The 25,430-nt window shown below is 45.6% G+C and overlaps 1 long non-coding RNA gene across 1 annotated transcript; it reads left to right on the plus strand.

Moving 5' to 3' along the window:
- Positions 1–300: 300 nt before the first annotated feature.
- Positions 301–25,087, plus strand: LOC132810417 (uncharacterized). The gene is made up of 3 exons (XR_009642814.1): positions 301–402; positions 4,829–4,928; positions 24,321–25,087. It is a non-coding gene; the product is annotated as an uncharacterized LOC132810417 (long non-coding RNA).
- Positions 25,088–25,430: the final 343 nt, after the last annotated feature.

The raw sequence follows: 25,430 nt of genomic DNA on the forward strand, positions 1-25,430 counted from the left end.
ACTTTGTCAATGTCTAGCTTCCTCAGTCTCCAACCATGGGGGTATTTTTGGTCTGTTTAGTACTGTATTATTACTTTTACAGACCATTTGTAAATGATTTTTTCACGTGGCCCAGCCCCTGACCATGTGCTGCTCTATTATCAGATTATTTTGTCTTGAATATTTTTGAGTCAAGAATTCTTTTTTCCAATATACAAGTGTGTTTTCCTTCAGTTTCTGACTATCAAATTCTGCACCACTTTCATTCCCTGTCATGCATTTTGCATCCCCTTGAACTGTGTTTCTCTTTCCACAGATCCCAGTGATTAATGCCAAAGCCCTGTTGCCTGTGGAGAGGGTGATGCTTGACTTTCTTGTACAGCTGCAGTTTGTGTGGTGAAGGTGCTCCCACAATGTGGTTGGGTAAGAGACATTACAGATTATTCATTACAGCAACAGTGATGATTTGAAGATAATGTCCAAATCAAGAACAGTTTGTAATTTTATTATCATGCTTATAATTTCATATAAAATATCATTGAGAATTTTAGATATAAAGCCAGAGATGGAGATATTAGGTCAGGTGACCAAAAGCATTGCCAAAAAGCAGGTTTTGAGGGATGTCTTAAAGGTGGAACGCAGACCTGTGATGTTTTGTCTGCAAATTCCAGACCATGTTGCTTTAGCAACTGTAGAATCAGCTACACAGTTGAAGTAATGAATTAACAAATTATTGGGAGTCTCGAAGTAAATGGATTGACGAGGTCTCAAAGGATGTGTGGTGCATGGAGCTAGGGATGAGAACAGCCAGGAATCAAGTCAAGAATGAGAATTTTAAATTGTTGTTGCTTATAGGAGCCTTTTGACGGGTGAACATATTTGGGGAGAAGTGAGCACGTGGGCGATAGAGCTTTCAATTTTTCTTGAGATTACAGGGAGGTTGAATTTGGGAGGCTGGCCAGGAGTGTGTTTGGATAATTTAAGTCTGGAGATAACACACGATGGATGAGAGTTTCAGTATATGAGCTGAGATGAGGGTGGAATCAGCTAGAAATAGTGGTGTTGGAGTGGGACTGGGCTGTCACTCTTACCTCACCTCTGGGATTCAGCTGGTTGTCAGGTTGTGAATCAGGTGGTAACACAATCGGGAGCTGAGTGGCCCTGGTGGAGCCTAAAATGAGTGTCACTCAGTTGGCTGTTGCTAAGCAGCTGCTTGATAGCCCTGTTGATGAATACTTACATCACTTTCCTGCTGATCGAGGGAAATTGCCTGGGTCGGAGTTGACCTGTGTTTTTGTGTTGAACATCCCTGGGCAATGTTCCACATTGTCAGTCAATGCCAGTGCTGGATGGGTACGTGGCTTTGTGGGTGGCAAGTTCTGGAGCACAAGTTATCAGTATAATTGCCAGAATGTTAGCAGGACCCATAGCCTTTACACTACTTAACCATTTCTTGGTATTATTCGAACTAAATCAAACTGACTTAAAACTCACGTGTGTGATTTTGGAAACCACTGTTGAAGGCTGAGATGGATCATCCCACTTTGCAACTGGCTGAGAATTGCTGCAAATGCTGCATGGATGTGTGAGATCCCTCCGTTAGTTAGGGTGGGGATATCTGTTGTGCTTCCTGCAACAAGTTGATTAATTGTCCATTACCATTCACAAGTGGGTGTGGCAGAATTCTGATCTGATCCATTGGTTGTGGGATCGTTTAGCTCTGCTGCTTGATGCTGATGCTGTTTAAAATGCAGATGGTCCCGTTTGGTAGCTTCAACAGGTTGGCACTGCATTTTTAGGTATGCCTGGTGCTGCTCATGGCATGCCCTCCTTTCCTGTCCATTGTGATGGGTGAGTGCGGGATGTACAAACCCATGAGATTACAGATTGTGCTGGAGTACAGTTCTGTTGCTGTTGTTATCCCACAGTGCCTCAGAGATATCCAGTTTGAGATCCTACATCTGTCCCATTTAGCATGGTGATAGTACCACTCAGCACAAGGGAGGTTTTTCTCAACTTTAAGGTGAGGCTTTGTCTCCAAAAAGACTGTGGGATGGTCGCTCTTGTCATGGACAGATACATTTGCAGCTGATAGATTCATACTGATAAGATCTAGTATGTTTTTCCATCTTGCTGGTTCCGTGACCGCCTGCTGCAAACCCAGTTGAGCAGCTATGTCCTTGAGGACCCGACCAGTCAGTCAGTAATCCTGCAGCTGAGCTACTCTTGGTAGAGGACATTGAAATCCTGTACCCAGAGTAGGCTTGTCACCATTTTATTGCCTCAGTGCTTCCTCCAAGTGTTATTCAACATGGAGTAGCACTGATCCGTCAGCCGTGGGAGCACAGTACGTGGTAATCAGCAGGAGCCATGAGACTTCCTGGTGTCCAAAGTCAATGCTGAGTACTCCCAGGGCAAAAGGTGTGTACATCACTGTGCCATCGCCTCTGCCTGGTCTGCTGGTGGGACAGGACATATCCAGAGATTTCAGGAGAAAGTGAAGACTGCAGATGCTGGAGATCAGAGTGGAGAGTATGGTGCTGGAAAAGCACAGCAGGTCAGGCTGATGAAAGGCTTAGGCTCGAAACATCGATTCTCCTTCGCCTCAGATGCTGCCTCACCTTGTTATGCTTTTCCATCATCACACTCTCGATATCTAGGGATGGTGATGGTGGTGTCTAGCCATTATCTGTAAGGGATGACTCTGTGAGGATGACTATGTCAGGCTGTTCCTTGACTAGTCTGTGAGACAGCTCGCCACGTTTTGGCACAAAAAACAGATGTTAGTGAGCAGGATGTTGCAGAGCCGAGAGGGCTGATTCTGTGGTTGTATTTTCTGGTGCCTTGTTAGATGCCAAGTGGTCCATCCAGTTTCATTCCTTTGTTGAGACTTTGCAGTGATTAATGCAGTGAGTAGCTTGTTGGGCGACTGTCAGGTTGGCAGGATATTTTCTGCCATTGACAATAGTTCCTTGGAAATCAGGAGATTCCTAATTCGTTATTATTTCATGAATTCAGATTCCATCGTCTGCCGAGCTGGGATTCGAACAGGGACTTCAGTTGTACATTTTAATATTCTGGATAAAAGTTAAATACATTAGGTTTGTTCACTCATTTTAAACATCACTAACCCTGGTTTTGTTTCTTTGTAAACACTGTCCATCATCCTGTCTCCTCCATCCTTCTCTCCAACAACAAGAGCAAGTAGCACATTGAGTTTCTCTGTCACTAAGACTGACACAATCCGACCAGCTGCCTCTGCTGCTTCCCTCCATCCCACTAGCCCACTGAGACAAACTGCCTCACATGGTGTTCCTGGTTTTTGTCCCAAACTTACATCTTTCTCCTCTTGTCAAGTCTTATCAGAGCTCATCTTGATCTTTTCCTAGTCTCGCTAAACCACAGACATTCCAACTCTGTTTCCTCCCCGTCACTCCCCCCTCGCCAATTCACAGATATTGTTCCTTGTTCTGTCTGTCTGTCTTTTCTGGTTATGTCCTTCTCATCCATTCTGCAAAAAAAAACTAACATTTAACCTCACCATCATTTGTAAATCCTGCTCCATCCCCACTCTCCCTTTCCTTTATGAATTCCTTGTATTTGGTGTCCCTCCAGGATCTATCCTTGGTCCCTACTGTTTATCACCTACATACTGCCAGGAGGTGACATTGTCTAAAAGCACAGTGTGAGGTTTGACATGTACACTGACGATGCCCAGCTCTCCCTCCCCATCATCCCTCTCCATTGCTCCATTGTTACTCAGTTATCAAACTGCTTATCACATTCCCACTACTTGATTAACTGCAATTTCCTCCGATGAAACATTGTTACGGTTAAATCCATTACCTTCAGTTGCTAATACAAATTCCTTTCCCTTACTGCTGAGCCCCTCCCTCTCACTGGGTGCAGTCTGAGGTAGAACTAGACTCTTCACAATATTGCTGTCATATCTGACTTCAAGGTGACCTTCTAATCAGACATCTACACAATCACAAACACCAGGAATTCCAATCTCTGAAACGTTCCTTGTCTCCACCTCACCCCAGCTCCATTGCTACTGAAACCCCTTACCCGTGTCTGTGTTACCTTAAACTTGGTGAATCCGAAACAGAACCCTTGATTTCGTGACTGACCCAGAATCTGCTGGCTTTCAGTGTTTCCTGCACAATTACCCCAGATCCCTTTCTGGTGCAGCTTTCTACAGATTCCACCATGTAAATAGCACTCTGTTCTCTTATTGTCCCCTCCAAACTGACCGACTTGACATCTTCCCAAATTATACTCCATCTGACAACTTGTTGCCCCCTTCTCCTGTGTATCTCTCTCTCTTCACAATCCTCTTAGCACTTTACAGTTATGCCTTTTCTAGGAATTTCCCCCCCCCCCCACCCCACCCATTCTTCTAAACATTTACTGGGAACAGTGGGCAGTGTGAAGCATGCAGAGATGCTCTGTTTTTAGAGATACTCTATGGGAGGAACTTGCTGCCCATTGGTCAGAATGGAGACAACTTGCCCATCGAGCTGCATGAACCTTTCACCCCCCCCCCACCCATGTCTTATTGATGAGGCACAGCGGCAGCACGGAAGGGAAAAAAAAGAAGCAAATCCTGCTCTCCGCATCTCACTGACTCCTGGAATATTCTGTCCCATGTGTCAAAAATCTGCCCTGTTCAGTCGCATGAAATCCCAAGGTGGAAACTCACAGAAACCCACAGAGGTTTCCCCCTGAACTGACTGCTGACCTCCACAAGGGGTAATGTGTCCAGTCATCCTGGGCCAGGAGGAGGAGATGGTGTGAGTTTCTAACCTGATCTGACAGTGATGGAGTTTATAAACTTGTATTACAGGATACTACAGGTGGACATTCAGATGGTAATCTCAGTCATTGTAACACCAAACTCTGATTGAATTAGTCAATTCATCAGGACCTGGATATTCGCATTGTGTGTGAGTATTGTATTCCATCTGAATCCCATTTGCTGCATAAAAGTTCTCTTTGAATCTTCCCAAACCTTTTATGTGTGTCCTGTAATCCTTGTATAATGAGCTGATGGGTGTAAGGTTTATTATTATAATGTATAATTTCTGTAAATCCCTCTGTCACAGCTCCCCTCAATTGCCTTTGCTACAAGGAGAACAACCTTAGTTTCCCCAAACCCCTGATTCCCCAGTGTCTGTTTGATTAGATTACTTAGTGTGGAAACAGGCCCTTCGGCCCAACAAGTCCACACCGACCCGCCAAAGCGCAACCCACCCATACCCCTACATTTACCCCTTACCTAACACTAGGGGCAATTTGGCATGGCCAATTCACCTGACCCGCACATCTTTGGACTGTGGGAGGAAACCAGAACTCCCGGAGGAAACCCACGCAGACACGGGGTGAACGTGCAAACTCCACACAGTCAGTCACCTGAGTCGGGAATTGAACCCAGGTCTCTGGCGCTGTGAGGCAGCAGTGCTAACCACTGTGCCAGCATGCCGCCCACGGCTCTCTATAAGACACACATCAGGATTGTGTTGGAACGTTCTCCACTTGCCTACATCAGTGCAGCCCCCAACAATATTAAAGAAAGTGAACATCCTCCAGGACAAAGCACTGTGCCGTAGTGGTGTCCCATCCACCCCTTCAGCATTCCCTCTCCCCATCCCAGAGACACAGTGGCATCACTGTGTAAAAGGGAAAGTCAGCATTGTCCTCCCAGACCATAGGGCTGCTCTCTCATTAGGGAGGAAACTGGAGCCCCTGGAAGAAACCCATGCAGACACTGGGAGAATGGGCAAGTCCCACAGAGACAGTTGTCCAAAGCTGGAAACGAACCTGGGGCCCTGGCAGCAGGGCTAATCACTGAGCCACTGTGCCACCCTCAAATTGTAATTTGATTCACAACTACCACTTCCTCTGATAGTTCATTCCACACACAAACCATTGTCTGAACAAATATTTTTTAAAAATCCCCGAATCTCTTTTTAAAGCTGTTCTGCTGTCACCTTAAAAGCTGTGTACCCAGTCTTGAATCGGGTTCCTTCCTGGAAAGGACACCTGCTGTTCACATTACTGATACCACCCATCCATGATTTGAGTCTAATAAGGTCACTCCTCAGCCTCCTGCGCGCCAGTGAAAGACGTTGCAGCCTATCCAGCCTCTGCTTATAATTCAGACTATCCATTCCCCTCAACATCCTGGTAAATCGCTTTTGAATCCGCTCCAAATACATAATGTCCTCCCGATATCAGCATGGCCAGAACTGGACACAGAATTCCAGAAAAGGCCTCCCCAACATCCAAAATAACATCCCAACTCTTGTACTCCAAGGTCTGAGCAATGGTGACAAGTGTGCTAAGCATCTTCTTAACCACCCTGTCTACATGTGACACAGACTTGAAAGACCCGAACCCCTCGGCCTCTTTGTTCCATATCGCTCCTCGATGCCCTGTTTTTAATTAGTGTAAGTCTGCTCTCGTTTGTTTTATCAAGATGTAATATTTTGCATTTATTCCAATCCAAAAATACCAAAAAAATCCTGAGCATTAAAGACAGTGGGAGTATACTTAAGAGGGAACTCAGGAGGGCAAAAAGGGGACATGAGATAGCTTTGGCAAATAGAGTTATGAATAATCCCAAGGGTGTTTATAAATATATTAAGAACAAAAGGGTAACTCGAGAGAGAATAGGGCTCTTCAAAGATCAGCAAGGTAGCCTACGTGTGGAGCCGCAGGAGATGGGAGAGATACTAACAAAATATTTTGCATCAGTGTTTACTGTGGAGAAGGACATGGGCAATATAGAATGTGGGAAAATAGAAGTTGAATATGTCCATCTTACAGCGGAGGACGTGCTGGGTGTCTTGTAACCTGTAAAGCTTGGTTAATCCCCAGCACCTGATCAGGTGTACCCTAGAGCTCTGTGGGAAGTTGGGAATGTGACTGCTGGGCCTCTTGCTGAGATATTTTGTATCATCGATTATCACAGACGAAATGCCGAAAGACTAGAGGTTGGTTAACATGGTGCCACTATTTAAGAAAGGTGGTAAGGACAAGCCAGGGAACTAACGACCGGTGAGCCTGGGCAAGTTGTTGGGGGGAATCCTGAGGAACAAGATGCATGTGTATACTGAAAAGCAAGGATTGATTAGTGATAGTCAGCATGACTTTGTGCATGTCTCTCAAACTTGATTGAGTTAATTGAAGATGTATCAAAGAGGATTGATGAGGGCAGAGAGGTGGACGTGATCTATGGAATTCAGTAAGGTACTGGACAAGCTTCCCCATGGAAGACTGCTTAGCAAAGTTAGATCTCATGGCATACAGGGAGAACTAACCGTTTGGATACAGAACTGGCTCAAATGTAGAAGGCAGGGTGGTGGTGGAGGGTTGTTTTTCAGATTGGAGGCATGTGACCAGTAGAGTGCCGTAAAGATCAGTGTTGGGTCCACTACTTTTTGTCGTTTATATATATGATTTAGATATGAGCATAGGAGGTATAGTTAGTAAGTTTGCAGATGACACCAAAATTAGAGGTATAGTGGACAGCGAAGAAGGTTACCTCAGACTACAACAGGATGTTGTTCAGATGGGTGAGAAGTGGCAGATGGAGTTTAATTCAGATAAATGTGACGTGCTGCATTTTAAAAAAGCAAATCTTAACAGGACTGATACACTTAGTGGCAAATTCCTAGATAGTGTTGATGAACAAAGATATCTTGCAGTGCAGGTTCATATTTCCTTGAAAGTAGAGTTGCAGGTAGATAGGATACTGAAGAAAATGTTTAGAATACATTCTTTTATTGATCAGAGCATTCAGTATAGAAGTTGGAAGGTGATTACAGGACATTGGTTAGGCCTCTTTTGGAATATTGTGTGCAATTCTGTTCTCCGTGAATCGGAAGGATGTTGTGAAACTTGAAGAGGTTCAGCAAAGATTTACAAGGATACTGTCAGGGTTTGAGCTGCAGAAAGAGAGCAAAAAGGCTGGGGCTTTCTTTCCCTGGAGCATCAGAGACTGAGGGGTGACCTCCATAGAGGTTTATAAAATCATTAGTAGCATGGATAGGGTAACCAGACAAGGTCTTTTCCCTGAGTAGGAGAGTCCAGAAATAGAGAGCATAAGTTGAGGGTGAGAGGGGAAAGATATAAAAGGGAACTAAGGAGCAACTTTTTCATGCAGAGAGTGGTGCCTGAATGGAATAAGCTGCCAGAAGAAGTAGTGGAGGCTGACAATTACAGTATTTTAAAGGCATTTGGATACTTGACATGAATAGGAAAGATTTAGAGGGATATGGCCCAGGTGCTGGCAAGAGGGATAAGATTAGGTTCGGATATCTGGTCGGCATGGACAAATTTGACCGAAGGTTCTGTTTAGTGCTGTTCATCTGTGACTCACAGCTCAGTGGGTTTCGGTCCCTTCAAAGATAAATCTTAATCTGTTTTATTTTAGTAAAGCTACAACATTCAGTAGGGCGACAGTTTATTTCTTTAAATACACATCTTATGATAATTTGATAAAGTTTTTTAATATAAAATATTGGTACTAATTTATTCTAGAGCCGTGTTTTGTAAAGCTGTAAGATTGTGTGCCTTTTTCTGGGTCTGTGGACTGTTAAGGTGCAGAGGTGGCCATTCGTACAGTGATGTGCTCTTCCTGTTGGATGTGGGAGATTAAGGAAAGTTTCAATGATCTGATTGTCTGCAGGAAGTGAGGATGCAAATCCTGTAGGATTTCCTGGATCAGATGGAGCAATGGTTAAAGGTAATGAAGAATTTACAGGAGCATGGGGGTGTGATAGGTGGCAGTTTCAGAAAGGTAGGAAAACTGCCGATCCAGTCAGGTAGATGGGTTTCCTCTAGGAAATGGAGGAGCGGAAGGCAAGTAGTGCAGGAGTCTCCTGTGGTTATTTCCATCTCCAACAAGTATACTGTTTTGGAAAGCGTCGGGGGTCACATTTTCAGGGGAATATCGCACTGACAGCCAAGTTACTAGTGTAATGAATCTAGTATAATGTGAGGTATAACAGGTTCCACGCGATCGATGGTGATAGGGGGCTCTCTAGTCTGCAGCACAGACTGCAGTTTCTGTAGCTGATAGTGAGACCTCAGAGTGGGGTGGTGCCTCCCTACTGTCTGGGTGAAGGATGGCTCCGAGGGTGCAGAATATTCTGAAAGGGGAGAATGATCAGTGGGAGGTCGCTGTGCATTGGTACCAGTGACATAAGAGAAAAGGATGAAGTACTGATGACAGAATATAGCAAATTAGCCTGGAGGATAATAAGCAGGATCTTGTGGGTCGTAATATCTGGATTACTCCCGGTGCCACATGCTAGCGAGAGCAGGAATAGCAGGGTAGAGCAGATGAATGCGTGGCCAAGGATCTGATACAGGGGAGAAGGATTCCCATTTTTGGATCATTGGAATCTCTGCTGGGGGAGAGGTGACGTGCATAACAAGGATGGATTACACCTGAATTGGAAGGTGTCTAATATCCAAGCAGGGAGATTTGCTAGTGCTACTCGGGAGGCATTAAACCAGTGAGGGCGTGGGGGTAAACCTAAAGAGATAGTGAGAAAGGAGGTAACCCTGAGGCTGGTACAGTTGAGAAGTTAGACAGGCACGGGCAAGGCACAGAATGAGGTAGGACTGACAAGGTACAATAGACAATCGGTGCAGGAATAGGCCATTCTGCCCTTTGAGCCAGCACCACCATTCATTATGATCATGGCTGATCGTCCACAATCAGTATCCTGTTCCTGTCTTATCTCCATAAAACTTGATTCCATTATCTTTAACAGTTCTGTCCATCTCTTTCTTGAAATTATCCAGAGACTTGGCCTCCACTGCCTTCTGGGGCAGTGCATTCCATGTGTCCACTACTCTCTGGGTGAAGACGTTTCTCCTCAACTCTCTTCTAAATGGCCTCTCCCTTATTTTTAACCTGTGTCCTCTGGTTCTGGACTCACCCATCCGTGGGAACATGCATCCTGCCTCCAGAGTGTTCAACACTTCAATAATCTTGTAGGTCTCAATCAGATCCCCTCTCATTCTTCTAAATTCAAGTATACACAAACTCAGTCGCTCCAATCTTTCAACATATGATCATTCCGCCAATTCCGGGAATTGTCCTCGTGAACCTACCTCAATAGTCACAATGCTCTTCCTCAAATGTGGAGACCAAAACTGCACACAATACTCCAGGTGCGGTCTTACCAGGGCCCTGTACAACTGCAGAAGGACCTCTTTGCTCCTATATTCAATTCCTCTTGTTATGAGGGCCAGCATGCAGTGAGCTTTCTTCACTACCTGCTGTACCTGCATGCTTGCTTTCATTGACTGATGTACATGAATACCGAGATCTCGTTGTACTTCCCCTTTACCAAACTTGACTCCTTTTAGATAGTAATCTGCCTTCCTGTTCTTGCCTCCAAAGTGGATAACCACACATTTATCCACATTCAACTGCATCTGCTATGCATCCGCCCACTCACCTAGCCTGTCCAAGTGAACCTGTATTCTCATAACATCCTCCTCACATTTCACCCTGCCACCCAGCTTTGTGTCATCAGCAAATTTGCTAATATTACGTTTAAGATGTTCATCTATATTATTAATGTATATTATCAACAGCTGTGGTCCCAGCACCGAACCTTGTGGTACCCCACTAGTCACTGCCTGCCATTCCGAAAGGAAGCGTTTATCACTCCTCTTTGCTTCCTGTCAGCCAGCCAATTTTCAATCCAAGTCAGTATATTCCCCTTTGTAAATCCATGCTGACTCTGACGAATCCTATTACTGCTATCCAAATGAGCCATAATTTCATCTTTTGTAATTGACTCAGCGTCATTCTCACCACTGACATCAGACTAACCGGTCTATAATTCCTTGTTTTATCTCTCCCAACTTTTTTTGAAAAGTGGGATAACATTAGCCACCCTCCAATCTGACTCTACATCTCCTGATTCTGTGTATCCCCCTTTCCCAAGGGACTGAACGTCATCCCTCATCAACAGGGCCATCCCACCCCCTCTGCCCATCAGTCTGTCCTTTTGATAGCACTGCACTGCATTTATTTCAATGCAAGAGGTTTTACAGGGAAAGCAGATGAGCTTAAGATATGGTTTTGAACATGGGACTGGGATATAGTGGGTATGACAGAAACGTGGCTTAGGTTGGACAGGCCAGGTAGCTTAATGTTCCAGGGAATAGATATGAGGAAGGGTAGAAAGGGGGATAAGAGAGAAGGTGGAATGGTGTTTTTGAGTAGGGATAACATTATTGTTGTGCTTAGGGAGGATATTCATGGGGGTTCGCCCGTTGAAATTACTTGGGTGGAACTGGGAAATAAGAACAGGACGATCACCTTATTGAGGTTGTCTGTGTGGGTTTCATCCAGGTGTTCTGGTTTCCTCCCACAGTCCAAAGGTGTGCAGGTTGGGTGGAGAATCCAGGCTGGATTGCCGTATTGTTCAGGGATGGGCAGGTGGGTGGATTGGCCATGGGAAATGTTCAGGGATGTGCAGGCTAGGTGGATTGGTCATGGGAAATGCAGCGTTACAGGGGTAAGATAGGAGGCTCTGAGGGTCAGTGTGGATGTGATGGGCCGAATGGCCTGCTTCCACACTTGGGATTCTTTGACGCCAATTCTACTGGTTTTAAAATAGTTGCAGAAAATAATAGATCAGATCTAAAAGTTGGTGTTCAAAATTGGACAAAGGTGAATTTTGATGGTACAAGGCAAGAACTTTCAATATTTCTTTGCAACCCCCAGGTAAAGGGACGGCTGGAAAGTGGGAACATAAGAACAGAAGGAATAGGAGCAGGGGTAGGCCATCTGGCCCCTCAAGCCTGCACTGCCATTCAATAAGATCAGGGCTGATCTTTTCATGGCCTCGGCTCCACTTTCCTGCTCTCTCACCATAACCCTTAATTCGATTCCTGTTTGCAAATCTACATTTTGCCTTAAAGACATTCAAGTTGATAACATCAACTGCTACACTCAGCAGGGAATTCCACGGATTCATAACCCTTTGGCTGAAGAAGTTCCTCCTCAACTCTGTCCTAAATCAGATACCCCCTTATTTTGACGCTGTGCTCTCTAGACTGACCCGCCCCCCAATGGAAATAACCTCCCTGCTTCTATCTTATCTATTCCCTTCTTAATTTTATTTTTTCCAATACAGCCTCCCATTCTTCCAAATTCCAACAAGTATAATCCCAGTCTATTCAGTCTCTCCACATACACCAATCCTCTCAACCCCCGACTCAAACTAGTGATCCTCCTCTGCACCCCCTCCAGTGTCAGTACATCCTTGTTGAAGTAAGGAGATCAAACCTGTACACAGTACTCCAGGTGTGGCCTCACCAGCACCCTGTACAACTGCAGCATAACCATCCCTCTAGCAAGGAAGGACAATAAACCCTTCACCATCTCTTTTAGTCCCCTGGGATGCATTCCATCACGGCCAGGAGACCCATGTTCTTTTGGGCTGTTATCTTTTCCAACACTACCTCTTTACTGAGAGTGACTGTTTCCATGTCCTCATCTGCCATTGCCTCCATAGGCCTGTGAAAATGAGACAACAAGAGAACATAGACAGTATGTTCCTGTTAAAGCCAAGTCTGGTAGGTGTAGAGAATGCTGTGTGTCTAGAGAAATTGAGGGTCTGGTCAAAAAGATGAAGGAGGGATATGGCAGCTACGGACAGCTGGGTTTGAGTGAATCCCTCGGAGTATGGGGCAGTAGGAGTACACGTGAGGGAAAACAGGAGGGCAAAAAGGATACATGAGAGAGCTTTGGGGGGAAAGAGGTTTAAGGACAACCCAAAGAGATTCTACAAAACACTAAGGACAAAAGAGTAACCAGGCAGAGAATAGGGACCCTCAAAGATCAACAAGGCTGTCTGTGGAACCACAGAAGGTGGGAGAGATACTACCCAAGGATTTCATGTCAGCTTTTACTGAAAGAGGATATGGAAGCGAGAGAGTTTGGAGAAATAAATAGTGATGATTTGACAACTGTCCATATTACAGAGGAGGTTGTACGGGATGTCTTATACAGAAAGCTGAGTAAATCTGTGGGACCTGATCAGGTGTATGTCACATCTTTGTGGGAAGTTAGGGAAGTGATTTTCGGGTCCCTCGCTGAGATATTTCTACCACCGATAGCCGGAGGTGAGGTGCTGCAAGACAGGAGCCATTATTTGAGAAAGGTGATGAGGAAAGGCCAGGGAACAATACACTGGTGAGCCTGAGGGTAGTGGCAGACAAGGTGTTGGAAGGAATTCTGAAGGACAGGTTTATATGTAATTGGAAAGGCAAGAAGTGATTAGGAATAGTCAGCATGGCTTTGTACATACATCACTAACTTGGACTTCAGAAAGACATTCAAAAAGGTTCCACATAACAGACTGGTTAGCAAGTTAGACACCATGGGATGCAGAGAGAGCCAGCTATTATATACAAATTGGCGGGAAGGTTGGGGACGGAGAGTAGTGCTTTTCGGACTGGAGGCCTGTGATGAGCAATATGGTGTAAGGATCAGTGCTGGATCCACTGATTTTCATCATTTATATCAATGATTTGTGTGTGAATATATGAGGTATAGTTAGTAGGCTTACAGTAGACATCAAAATTGGAGGTGCACTGGACAGTAAAGAAGGTTACCTCAGAGTACAATGGGACTTCAATCAAATGGGCTGAGGATTGTCAGATCGAGTTTATTTCAGATAAATGTGAGGTGCTCCATTTTGGAAAAGCAAATGAGGGCAGGAATTATACACTTAATGGGAAGGTCCTGGGGGGTGTTGCTGAACAAAGAGATCTTTCAGTGCAGGTTCATAGTTCCTTGAAAGTGGAATCATAGGCAGGGTAGTGAACAAGGTGTTTGGTGTACTTGCCTTTACTGGTCAGTACATTGAGTAGTGGAGTTGGGATGTCATTCTGCGGCTGCACAGCACATTGATTCAGCCACTTCTGGAATTCTGCTTTCAGTCCTGGTCTCCCCGCTATCGGAATGATATTATGAAATTTGAAAGGGTTCGGAAAAGATCTGCAAAGATGTTGCTAGGGTTGAGGGTTTGAGCTATATAGATAGAGGGTGAATAGGCTGGGGCTGTTTCCCCTGGAGCATCGGATACAGTTGTGAGGAGCATGGATAGGATGAAATCCCAGAGTCTTATTCCCAGGATATGTGAGTCCAAAGCTTGGGGGCACAGGCTTCAGGTGTGAGGGAAAAGATTTAAAAGGGATCTAAGGGGCAATGTTTCCAGCTGAACATAGTACGTGTGTGGAAGGAGCTGCCAGAGGAAGTGTGGAGGCAGGTACAAGTACCCAGTTATGCCTTTGAGATGTTGTATGTGATTAGCAAAAGTTTAGAAGGATACAGGCCAAGAGCTGGCATATGGGATGATATTAATTTAGGATATCTGGTCGGCATGGACAAGTTGGATCGAAGGGTCTGTTTCTCTGCTGTACATCTTTATGGCACTACTAAAATTAAGATGGGTTTCTCTTTTATGGAGAGTTAGCAGAAGATCAACTAATTCTCCTTGGAGCTGAGAAGGTTAGGCAGGGATTTCGACCAGGAGCAGATTTGTTTCCAGGATATTTAATTTACAGAGAGACAGACGGAGAAATTATTAACGTCACAATTTTGAGTAACTACTTTCAGGTAAATGGCAAATAAAACAGGTTAAAAATGTGAAGATTATTGTACTCACTAAGTTCTGAGCATCTGGAACAGTTTGGACGCAGATTCAGTAGTTATTGAGAAAACAAATTTGGAATTTAACTTTTTTAAGGAAGGATTTGGAGGGCTACAGACAAATGGGAGGTGAGTTGGGATAGACTGGCACCATCTCCAGAGGGGCCAGTACAGCTGAATAGCCCCAAACCCCTGTGCTCTGCGTTACTGCCCCATTCACTGTGAATGATGAAGCTCATCCCAGGGCAGAGTCCAAGAGACATACAGCATGGAATTAGACCCTTTGGTCGAACTGGTCCATGCCGACCAGATATCCCAACATTTGGCACATATCCCTCTACACCCTTCCTATTCACATGCCCATCCAGATGCCGAATGGTGTAACTGTACCAGCCTCCACCACTTCCCCAAACAGAAGATTCCATACAGGCACCCATCTCAGTGTGAAAAAAGTTGCCTCTTGGGTCCCTTTTAAATCTTTCCCCTCTCACCTTAAACCTACACCCTCTCGTTCTAGACTCCCCCACCCCAGGGAAAAGCCCTTGTCTATTTTTCCCATCCATACTCCTCATGATTTTAGAAAGCTCTATGAGGTCACCCCTCATCATCCGATGCTCTTGGGAGGAGCCCACTCATGTCACAATGGGGCCCAGGTGATTGACAGCAGCTTCAGACCAATAGGAGAATTGGCGTGATCCTTCGGCCAATGGGAGTGAATTGGGGTGGGTCCAGCAGGCCAACACATGGCCATGAGCTGTGCAGGCGCAGTGTCACTGTGAGAGAGGTCCTCATGAGTGTGAAGGGAGTGGGAGAGACTGCAAAGTCTGGGGAAGAAATTGAGTTATTGTGGACTGGGAGGGTTTATAAACGCACAGTTTTAGGCTGCTAGACTTAAATGAGAAATTCCTGGTAAATTAGAACCAAAAGAACTGCGGATGCTGTAAATCTCACTCAACAGCCAAAAGATACTGGAAAAGCTCAGCAGGTCTGGCAGCATCTGTGAAGAGAAATCGGAGTTAACATTTTGGATCTGCTGACCCTTCCTCAGAACTGATGCTACTGAAAAAAAATGTTGGTATATATGCAGAAGATCGGGGTTAAGGAGTAAATGATAGGTGGTGATAGAGTCCAAAGAGATGGGAGCAGTTGGACAAAGGAGTGGATAACGATCTGGCTGGGGGAGGGTGAATAGCCGTTTATGGGGACTGTTAGTGGCTAACTATAGCTAATGTGTAATGGTAGGTTATGTACTAACAAGGCCTGGTGTGTGGGTTAAGAGGCTATGGCGCTAGGACATTGGAGCGTTCAGGACCTAAATTATTGATTTTGATACGGGGGCTAGAGGGGTGCAGGGTACCCAAGTAGAAGATAAGGTGTTGTTCTTCCAACTTGTGTTAACATGTGGCGCTGGAAAAGCACAGCAGGTCAGGCAGCATCCCAGGAGAAGGATAATCGACGTTTTGGGCATATTCCATTCATCAGGAATGCCAGGATTGGGAGTGGGGTGGGAAGTAAGAGGGCTGAGAGATAAATAAGAGGGATGTGTGGTGTTGGTGGGAAGTGGGCTAGGAAGGCAATGGGTAGATGTAGTTAGAGGGTAATGGAGATAGGGTGGAGTGGATAATTGGAAAGGAAAGTGGACAGGTGGGACAGTTTAAGGGCGTGGTGTCGAGTTGGAGGGTTGGATCTGGGATAAGGCAGGGGAGGGGAGATGAGGAAACCTTGATTCTGTGGTTAAAGGGTCCCAATTTCTTCCTCCAGGCGTCGGGTAGCTGGGATTTGGTGGTGGAGGTGGCCCATGACTTGCATGTCCTTGGAGGAGTGGGTAGGGAAGTTGAAGTGGTCAGCCACAGGATGGTGGGGTTGGTTGGTTGGTGCATGTGTCCCAGAAATGCTCCCTGAAACATTCCACAAGTTGGTGTCCCAGGAGACAACATCGAAAGCAAAGGCCATAATAGGTGAGGTGTTTGGATGTGCAGGAAAATCTCTGCTGGATGGGGAATGGTCCTTTGGAGGTGAGGGGGAGGTGTGGGCACAGGTTTTGCACCTCTTGTATTGACAAGTGAAGGTGCTGTGAGTGGAAGGTGGGTTGTTGGGGAGCGTGGATCTGACTAGGATTCACAGGGAATGGTCTCTGTGGAATGCTGAAAGGAATGGAGAGGGAAATATATCTCCGGTGGGATCTGATTGTAGATGGTGAAAATGGCGGAGGATGATGCGTTGTATCTGGGTGGAAGGTGAGGACGGGGCGGGGGGTTCTATCCTTGTTGCAGTTGGAGAGGTGTGGTTCAATGGCAGAGGTGCGGGAAGTGGTGGAGATACACAGGAGAGTATTGTTGACCACGTAGGAGGGGAAATTGCAGTCCTTGAAATATGGTGTGTTTTGGAATGTTCTGTCAGCTTGCATCAAGCTTCACTGGAACACTGCAGTAAGCATGAGACAGAGATGTTGGCCAGGGAACAGGTTCGTGTGTTAAAGTAGCAGGCAGCTGGAAGCTCAGGGTCTGTTTTGCAGCAGAACGTAGATCATCAACTGCCATTTCCAGCACCTCCACTGAGCTGCTGCCAGACACAGGTTCCTGTCCTCTCCATTAACAGCTATTCACCCTCCCAGCAGATTGTTATCTACTCCTTTCTTTCCAAGTGTTATTTTTTCTTTTGGGCTCTGTCCCCACCTATTATTTACTCTTTACCCCCTATCTCCTGCAGTCCAAAGATGTGCAGTATGGTGAATTGGCCAAGCTAAATTTCCCGTAGTGTTCAGGGATGTATAGGTTAGGTACATTAGTCAGGGTAAATGTAAAATAATAGGGTCGGGGAATGGGTTTGGTTGAGAAACTCTTCAGAGGGTGAGTGTGGACTTGTTGGGCCGAATGGCCTGTTTCCACACTGTAGGGATTCTAATTTTCCCAGCTGCAGTCAGTTCTGAGTGAGGGTCACTGGACCTAGAATGACCCTTAGTGTGTGCAGAAGGAGGAAACGGGAAAGGGGAGTTGGATCAGTTTAGACTGGAAGGGTTTAATTACACTCTGTACAGGTAGTTAGGCCTGAATTAGAAACTCTTGGTCCCACGTTTACAGCAAATGGGAAAACGGCTGTGGGCCTCAGGCGGTGATGGGTTCTGGGTTATGGCCACCATCTTTATTGGGGACAAGGTACAGCGAGGCGCATGGGCATATCCTCTTCCTGGGTGGGGTCGGGGTGATTTGAAGAGGAGCATTTACACATCAAACACATACCAAGAGAAGTATTTGTCTTTACTGTTCAGCCTGCACTGACTGTGAGTTTTATTTTGTGAATTCATTTTATAGGATTTTATTTAATAATTGAGACAGGGATCTCAAAATCAACTTTCTATCGTCAGCAGGGTCATCAGGATCGGAATACCATTGACATTTAACTGGGGAAGGAAAAAGGTGTGTCTGTTCTGTCTGTGGGAAAGTATCTCTTTTTTTTCAAGCAAAAAGCAGAAAGATGTTCGAAGGGATCACCCTTTGGGTTTGTGCTCAATTCTGGGCCCTGAGAGGGAACGCAGATTTGTCCAAATTACACCTCGTCTCTACATAGGAACTGTCAGATTTAGACCCAATCACCCACTTTCTGATGTTAACCTGTAAACTCCTCATTTTCAATTCCCTGCAAGCTTCTGATTAAAATTCCTTATGGACTCAAATTCCAGCACCATTTCGGGTGGAATGTTCCAGGTTTTGACAACTGTCTGTTCATTCAGAAACTGCTGAGGTCCGTATTGACTCTGGGGTTACAAAGGGCTGAATTGAAAGATGAGATGCAGTTCTTCAGCTCCCATTGAGATGCATTGGAACAGTACAGGAGGCTGAGGGCAGTGTAGGTGTGAGCAGACAATGAAAATGACAGGGCTGCACTGTGAGGGCTGCTTGGTTCAATGAGAGTGTTTTGGAGTTGGGTGTAAATAGAGCGAGGGGAGACAGGGAGAAGGTGAACCACAGCTTCAGTTTTAGTCCAGGCCATTCAGCAATTCACATGTTCCCAAAGGGAACAGCCAAGTTGTAAGCGATACCTGCTGAGTGTTTTCTTTAAAACAGTTTTTAAAGTGTAAAATGTCAGCTTAAGTAAAGATCGGGGCTTTTGATGATAATGGAAATGTTGGAAGAGAAGGAAGGTTTTTGCTCACTTAAATTCTCCTAATGGGAGTAACTAGCTGAAACTAGAGACACATTGTTACAGGAGCCCTCAGACCCGTGGGGCGCTCCTCTTGTACAATGTGGGAAATAAGGGACACTTCCAGTGTCCCTGACGGCTGTGTGTGCAGGAAGGGTGTCCATCTGCAGCTACTGGGAAACTGCTTTTCAGACCTGGAGCTGAGAGTGGACTCACTGTGGAGCAATACTGAGAATGCTATGGACGGCACGTTTAGTGAGTTAGTCACACTGCAGGTGAGGGTTACACAGGCAGAAAGGGAATGGGTGACCATCATATCAAGCAAAAGGCTCAGGAAGGGAGTGCAGGACGCCCCATGATCATTTCGCTTCTCATACAGATATTGTGCACCGCTTGGGATTCTATAAGGGAGGGAACAGATGGGGTTGCCTCTCAGGGGAAATCAGCAACAGCCAGGTTCATGACCCCATAGAGAGCTCTGCTGCACAGAACGGGAGGAAGGAGAATGGCAGAGCTATAGTGACAGGGGATCCAGTCGTCAGGGTCAGAGACAGGCGTGTCTGTGGCCACTGACATGAATCCAGAACAGTGGAATTGAACCCAGGTCCATTTATTGATAAAGTGCACAGACTAATAAAGGTCAACGTCCCAAATGCAACCTTCAGCACTTGGTCACCCTAAAGCTCTATTTTCCAGGGTCTGTGCACTTACTCTGAGCCCTTCAGAGGGATTGAAGGGGATGGGGAGAAGACAGGAACAGGATTATGCTGTAGATCTACAAACTAACCGTCACCCTCCCCTCTCGGTCTCCCCCCCTCTGTCTCCCACCCCACATCGTACCTCCTCCCCACCGCAGGGAAAAGACCTTGTGTATTTACCCTATCCATGCCCCTACTGATTTTATAAACCTCTATAAGGTCACCCATCAGCCTGTGACGCTCCAGGGAAAACGGTGTATTCATCCTCTCCCTATAGCTCAAATCCTCCAACCCTGGCAACATGCTTGTAATACTTTTCTGACCCCTTTCATGTTTCACAATATTGTTTTGAGAGGAAGGAGACCCGAATTGCACGCAATATTCCAAGCATGACCTAACCAATGTCTGTATAGCCGCAACATGACCTCCCAACTCCTATACTCAGTGCTCTGACCAATAAAGGAAAGCATATTAAACACCTTCTTCACTATCCTATCTACCTACGATTCTGCTTTCAATGAGCTGTGAACCTGCACTCCAAGGTCTCTTTGTTCAGCAGCGCTCCCGAGGACCTTACCACTAAGTGTATACATCCTGCTAATATTTGCTTTTCCAAAATGTAGCACCTCACATTTATCTGAATTAAACTCCATTTGCCAATCCTCAACCATCTGACCAAGATCCCGTTGTAATCTGAGATAATCTTATTCACTGTCCACTACACCTCCAATTTTGATGTCATCTTACTAACAATACTTTCTATATTCACTTCCAAATCATTTATATAAATTATGAAAATTAGTGGATCCAGCACCGATCCTTTGTGACACCCCACTGGTCACAGGTCTCCAATCTGAAAAGTAACCTTCTGGCACCACCCTCTGTCTTCTACCTCTGAGCCAGTTTTGTATCCAAACGGCTCGTTCTCTCTCTGTATTCCGTGAGATCTAACCTTGCTAACTAATCTCCCATGGGGAACCTTCTTGAACGCCTTACTGAAGACCATGTAGATGATTTCCACCCTTTTGCCCTGACTTAAGTTCATGAGACGTGATTTCTCACACACAAAGCTGTTAATAGTATACAGGACTTAACTCTGTACATTGGAGTCTGCGTCACCCAGTTATGGGTGTTCATATTCTGGATAAAGTTCACGTACACCAGCTTTGTGTTAGTGACTGTGTATCGAGTCTTATTAATATCACCAACACAGTGAGTTCCTTTTCAAAGGCAGTCCCTATATCCCTAACCCTGCTCCCATCTGCTCTGTCTCCTCCATCCCCACCAGAGACAGTAAGTGGTAGGAGCTCATGGAGTTTCCATGTGAGTGAGACGGAGAACATCTTCCCTTCTTTCCTCTAGTCCACTAAGAAATGGTGGTAGTGTCCTTACCTCTGGACCAGGAGGATCAGGTTCAAAGTTGAGTGACAGCATCTTTGAAGTGGCTGATTGGAAAACCTGCCCAAGCCACCAGGCCATACTGTCTCCCAGCTGTCCCTGCCTGAGCCTCTAAACAAAACCTTCCTGTAGTTTCTCTCCTGTCAGACTCTCCCATTGCTCAGTTTGTCCAGGATCCCCTCCTGCTGCTGCACTGCTCATGTCCCTCACTGACCTGTCCATCCCCCAGTGTCCTCCACATTCATTCATTGTTTACAATCCCATTGTCCCAGTCCTCCAGCCCCGCCCCCTCCACCCTATTGGGCAGTGGCTGCTGTCAATCACTCAGGCTCCTGTGTGATCTGGAGCATGCTCAGCAGGAGGGGAGACCGGTGCATGGGCGCAGTGCTGGGCAATTGTTGGTGTATGTGCAAGGTGGGTCAGTGCCAGGGAGAGCGGCTGTGGGTGTGTGGGATTGATCTTTCATTGGCAGCTCACTCCCTTCCTCCCTCTGGGAACAGGACCCAGGGGAATGGCCCCTCCCCTGGTATCGGGACAAGTGGTCGGCGTATCAGTGGGGGAGTATTTTGCAGAAAGTTATCAGAACTCGGGTGAAGATTCAGGGATGTTACGGAGAGGAACATTCATTTTAGTTCATTTTTATTCAACCAGATATGATTTGGCCAGTGTGTGCAGGATGGTTCTCATCAGAGGATCGGAGTAGGGGAATAAATAAGAGGTTCCAGATTGGGGGGGAAAAAGTCAGTCCGTTTTGTCCCAGAAGGAAGCCCTGGGAGGTGTGGGGAGGATTCACCAACACCCAGGAGGCTCCGAGTCAGACTCATTGATTTGATTAGATTAGATTTCCTACAGTGTGGAAACAGGCCCTTCGGCCCAAACAATCTACACCGACCCTCGGGTTACCCACCCAGACCCATTTCCCTCTGATTAATGCATCTAATATTATGGGCAATTTAGCCTGGCCGATTCACCTGACCTGCGCATCTTTGGATTGCTGGAATCGAACCTGTGACCCTAGTGCTGTGGGGCTGCCGTGCCATCGTGCCACCCCTTTTTTTTGGTTTTTAGTCTGTAGGCAGGAGCTAGGAAGCTGAATTCAAAGAGAGGAGAGAGTTAGAACTAGGTGTGGAGGGAAGGAGTGAGGAGATTATTTTGGATTTCAGTTCACAGAAGAGAGAAATTGTGAGACTGAGATTTAAAGCTTTGGGGGAACAAAGAAACTGCAATTTAATACTATAATTGTCTTATGAATTTCCATCCTGTGTTAACGGTGGTGACTTGTTTTCTCTGTTGTAGAGAACTGAAAGGGCAGATTTGCAGATGAGAAATTTAAATTGAACTTCATTTTCAGTTTTGATAGTTACTTGATCCGTGCCGATCTGAATATCATTGGCCTTTTCATGTGGAAGGGAAGGTGTGTATTCTGTCCGTGGGTGAATATTTCAAATGTCAGTGTGACTGGGAAAATTACTGAGGTACAGCCAAGTCCATGTTAGCGTGGTGACTGTGGAGAGAGGATCAATCTAAACATCAGGTCATAGGCAGAGAACAAAGGGAACTAACACCTTCAACATATTGTCTCACTATAAACTATTGTTAGCAGCTAACCTGAGAATGCAACTTTAAAAAGAAGGGTTTTGTGATTTACACATGAAAGAAGTCAAACTATCACTGTATTCTCACAGATGAAAGGCTTAACAGATAATTAATTTTTCAATGTATAATTTCAGTTACATCACACTGCAAATTTTTGCTATAAACTCTGGGTTATGATCGAGCCCTCCACAATCACTTGATGAAGGAGCGTCGCTCCAAAAGCTAGTGTGCTTCCAATTAAACCTGTTGGACTACAGCCTGGTGTTGTGTGATTTTTAACTTTGTACACCCCAGTCCAACACCAGCATCTCCAAATCATGACTCCTTTGGGGAGGGTGGTGAGTTTTGGATTCAGCTTTCCAGTGATTACCATAAGAAGATGAGCACTGGGTACAGGAGAGGCAATGCAGCTCTTCGAACGAGCCCCACCATTTAATACGGTGATGATTGAGCTCACCTCGGTCTCAGCTGGGTTTTCCTGCCTGCTCTCTCTCACCCTTCATCTCATTGCAAATTCAACATCTGTATCTCTTCATTAAATCTGCTCATTGTCCTGGCATCCACTGCATTTTGAAGAGGGAATTCCACAGATTCACAGCACATTGAGGTAGGTACATTCTTCTTCATGAAATTAGAATAGAATCCCTACAGTGCAGAAACAGGGTATTCGTCCATGGAGTCCACACCAACCCTATAATGAGCATCCCATTCAGACTCACCCATTCCCTGTATTTCCCATGGTTAATGGCTTAACCTGCACAGGCATGGACGCTGTGGGCAATTTAGCATATCCAATCCTCCTAACCTGCACATCTTTGGACTGTGGGATGAAACGGGAGCACCCAGAGGAAACCCGCTCAGACACGGGGAGAACGTGTAAACTCCACACAGTCACCTAAGGCTAAAATCAAATCCAGGCCCCTGACACTGTGAGTCAGCAGTGCTAACCATTGAGCCACCTCTGCTTAAAATCTGCTCCTCCTATTCACTTCCCACGCCCCAGTTGGCTGAATCTATATTCCTTACATCAGAAAATCAGGTTGTGGAAGCAGGTGTCTCAGTAAAACCCAGTGACAGCCCATATGTCCTGTGTGTCTGAATGGGGATCCTATACACAACACCCTCCAGTCCACATTTTTCATACACTTTCCAGAGACAGGGCTCCAGTGGCTTCTTGGGGACTACAACACCCACAATCCCTGTGGCAGGGACCACACGTGTGTGGGGAAACCCCGCACTGTACATGTACAGAATGTGGGCGGGTTTTGGAGCATGTGCTTTAGGTAAGTATACTTTGCAGAAAGTATTTCACACTGTGATTGGCTGGGCTGAAGGGATGCATCTGCTTCTGGTATTGATCTGTTAGGGGGTCACCACACCCATGTAGGACCACTTTCCATCCCCAATTCATTGTAATGCTGGGAATCAACAAATGGGAAACAAAGAAGGATCTGACCCATTCTCCCAGACTGAAGGTTCCTCTTCTGTCCAGGATCTGCCACCTCCCTTTCTGTTTCCTTTTGTTTCATTCTGCTGTTACATTATTGACTTGCAGCAACTGAAGGGAAAGGAAGTGAACCCAGAAAGGGTGCAGAGTCTAACCAGGGACGGGAAGTGGTGGCATGGATCTGTTTATCAGTAACTCCATGACAATGGGGAGGGTGTACATTAGGGGGTAGCAGAGTCAGAATGGTGGGAGAGAGTAAGTGGGCTGGAGGGTTACAGCTTCGGGGGAAGAAAGGGGAAAAAGATATTCCAAAGAAGCTAGAATTGTCTGCTCTGAATTTCTAATCTGTACATATTCCTTTATACAGGGTGCTAGATGGTGAAGGTTTGCAGACTGAAATCTCAAAATCATGTGCAGATTGTGATTATGTTAACCAGCATTTGAAGAACCAAAGATAGAGAATCACTTGGCCAAAATCCTGCAACACTCACACACAGCATTGTCGGTCTATCTGCACCAAATGGACTGTGAATGGTTCAAGACAGCAGCTCACTACCATCTTCTCAAGGGTAACTAGAGATGGGGAATAAATGCTGGCTGAGCCAGTGATGCCCATATCCTGGAAATGGTTTCTATCTCTAGTTGCTGAAACCCGGTTGATGTTACTGCAGGATGATGAGGGATGCTGAGTGCATCCTCCAGGAGGCAGCACCATCACATTACCCCTGCCTACACCCACATAGTAATACAGCAACGTCACTGGTACAAAAGGTAGCGAAGCCAAAGGAGGACTAAGATATAGTTCTTCGAGGTAAAGTCATGAAAGGGGATTGGAACACAGCAGGAACAGGAGACTGAGCTGGATGGTCAGCTGTTTCCCATTGAATGGTGGAGCAGGATTGAAAGGCTGAATGGTCTCCTCCTGCTGCTATCTCCCAGGTATGTATATAGCCATGGAGCCCGGGTAGGAAGGAGTGGGCAGGGATTCTCCAGGAGATTGCACTTCCACAACAGGTTTCAGTGAGGGAAGGTTTGATGGATTTTATTTAACATTTATCTTTAACACAAAGTTTGTAAATTTTGGTTTTAAAATGTTGTAAAAGTTTTTTGCACAGCAAATAAAATTAAAGAAAATAAATTAAACTGTCTGAATATAACAGTTTTAAAACTTTCAACCACTGTAAAACAAAATCCCTTTTGTCACGGACACCATCACTTTCCAGTTACTCAAGCTCCAGGGAAATATTCCCTCCCTGTCTGAACCTTTGGTTTGATGTAATTGCTTTTCAGGTCTCCTTCTGTGAGCTGCGAAGCGTTCTTTTTCCCCATTTCCCTGACACAGAAATGTTATCACAGCAACCTTCCCACCATCAACATCATCATTATGCCATTTTGCTTTTGGTTAACATATAATCACCAGCAGTGCAATAGTGAGGACTGCAGATGCTGGAAACCAGAGCCGAGATTAGAGTGGTGC

The sequence above is a fragment of the Hemiscyllium ocellatum genome, unplaced genomic scaffold (genome assembly GCF_020745735.1).
Source record: "Hemiscyllium ocellatum isolate sHemOce1 unplaced genomic scaffold, sHemOce1.pat.X.cur. scaffold_1706_pat_ctg1, whole genome shotgun sequence".
NCBI classification, from domain to species: Eukaryota; Metazoa; Chordata; class Chondrichthyes; order Orectolobiformes; family Hemiscylliidae; genus Hemiscyllium; species Hemiscyllium ocellatum.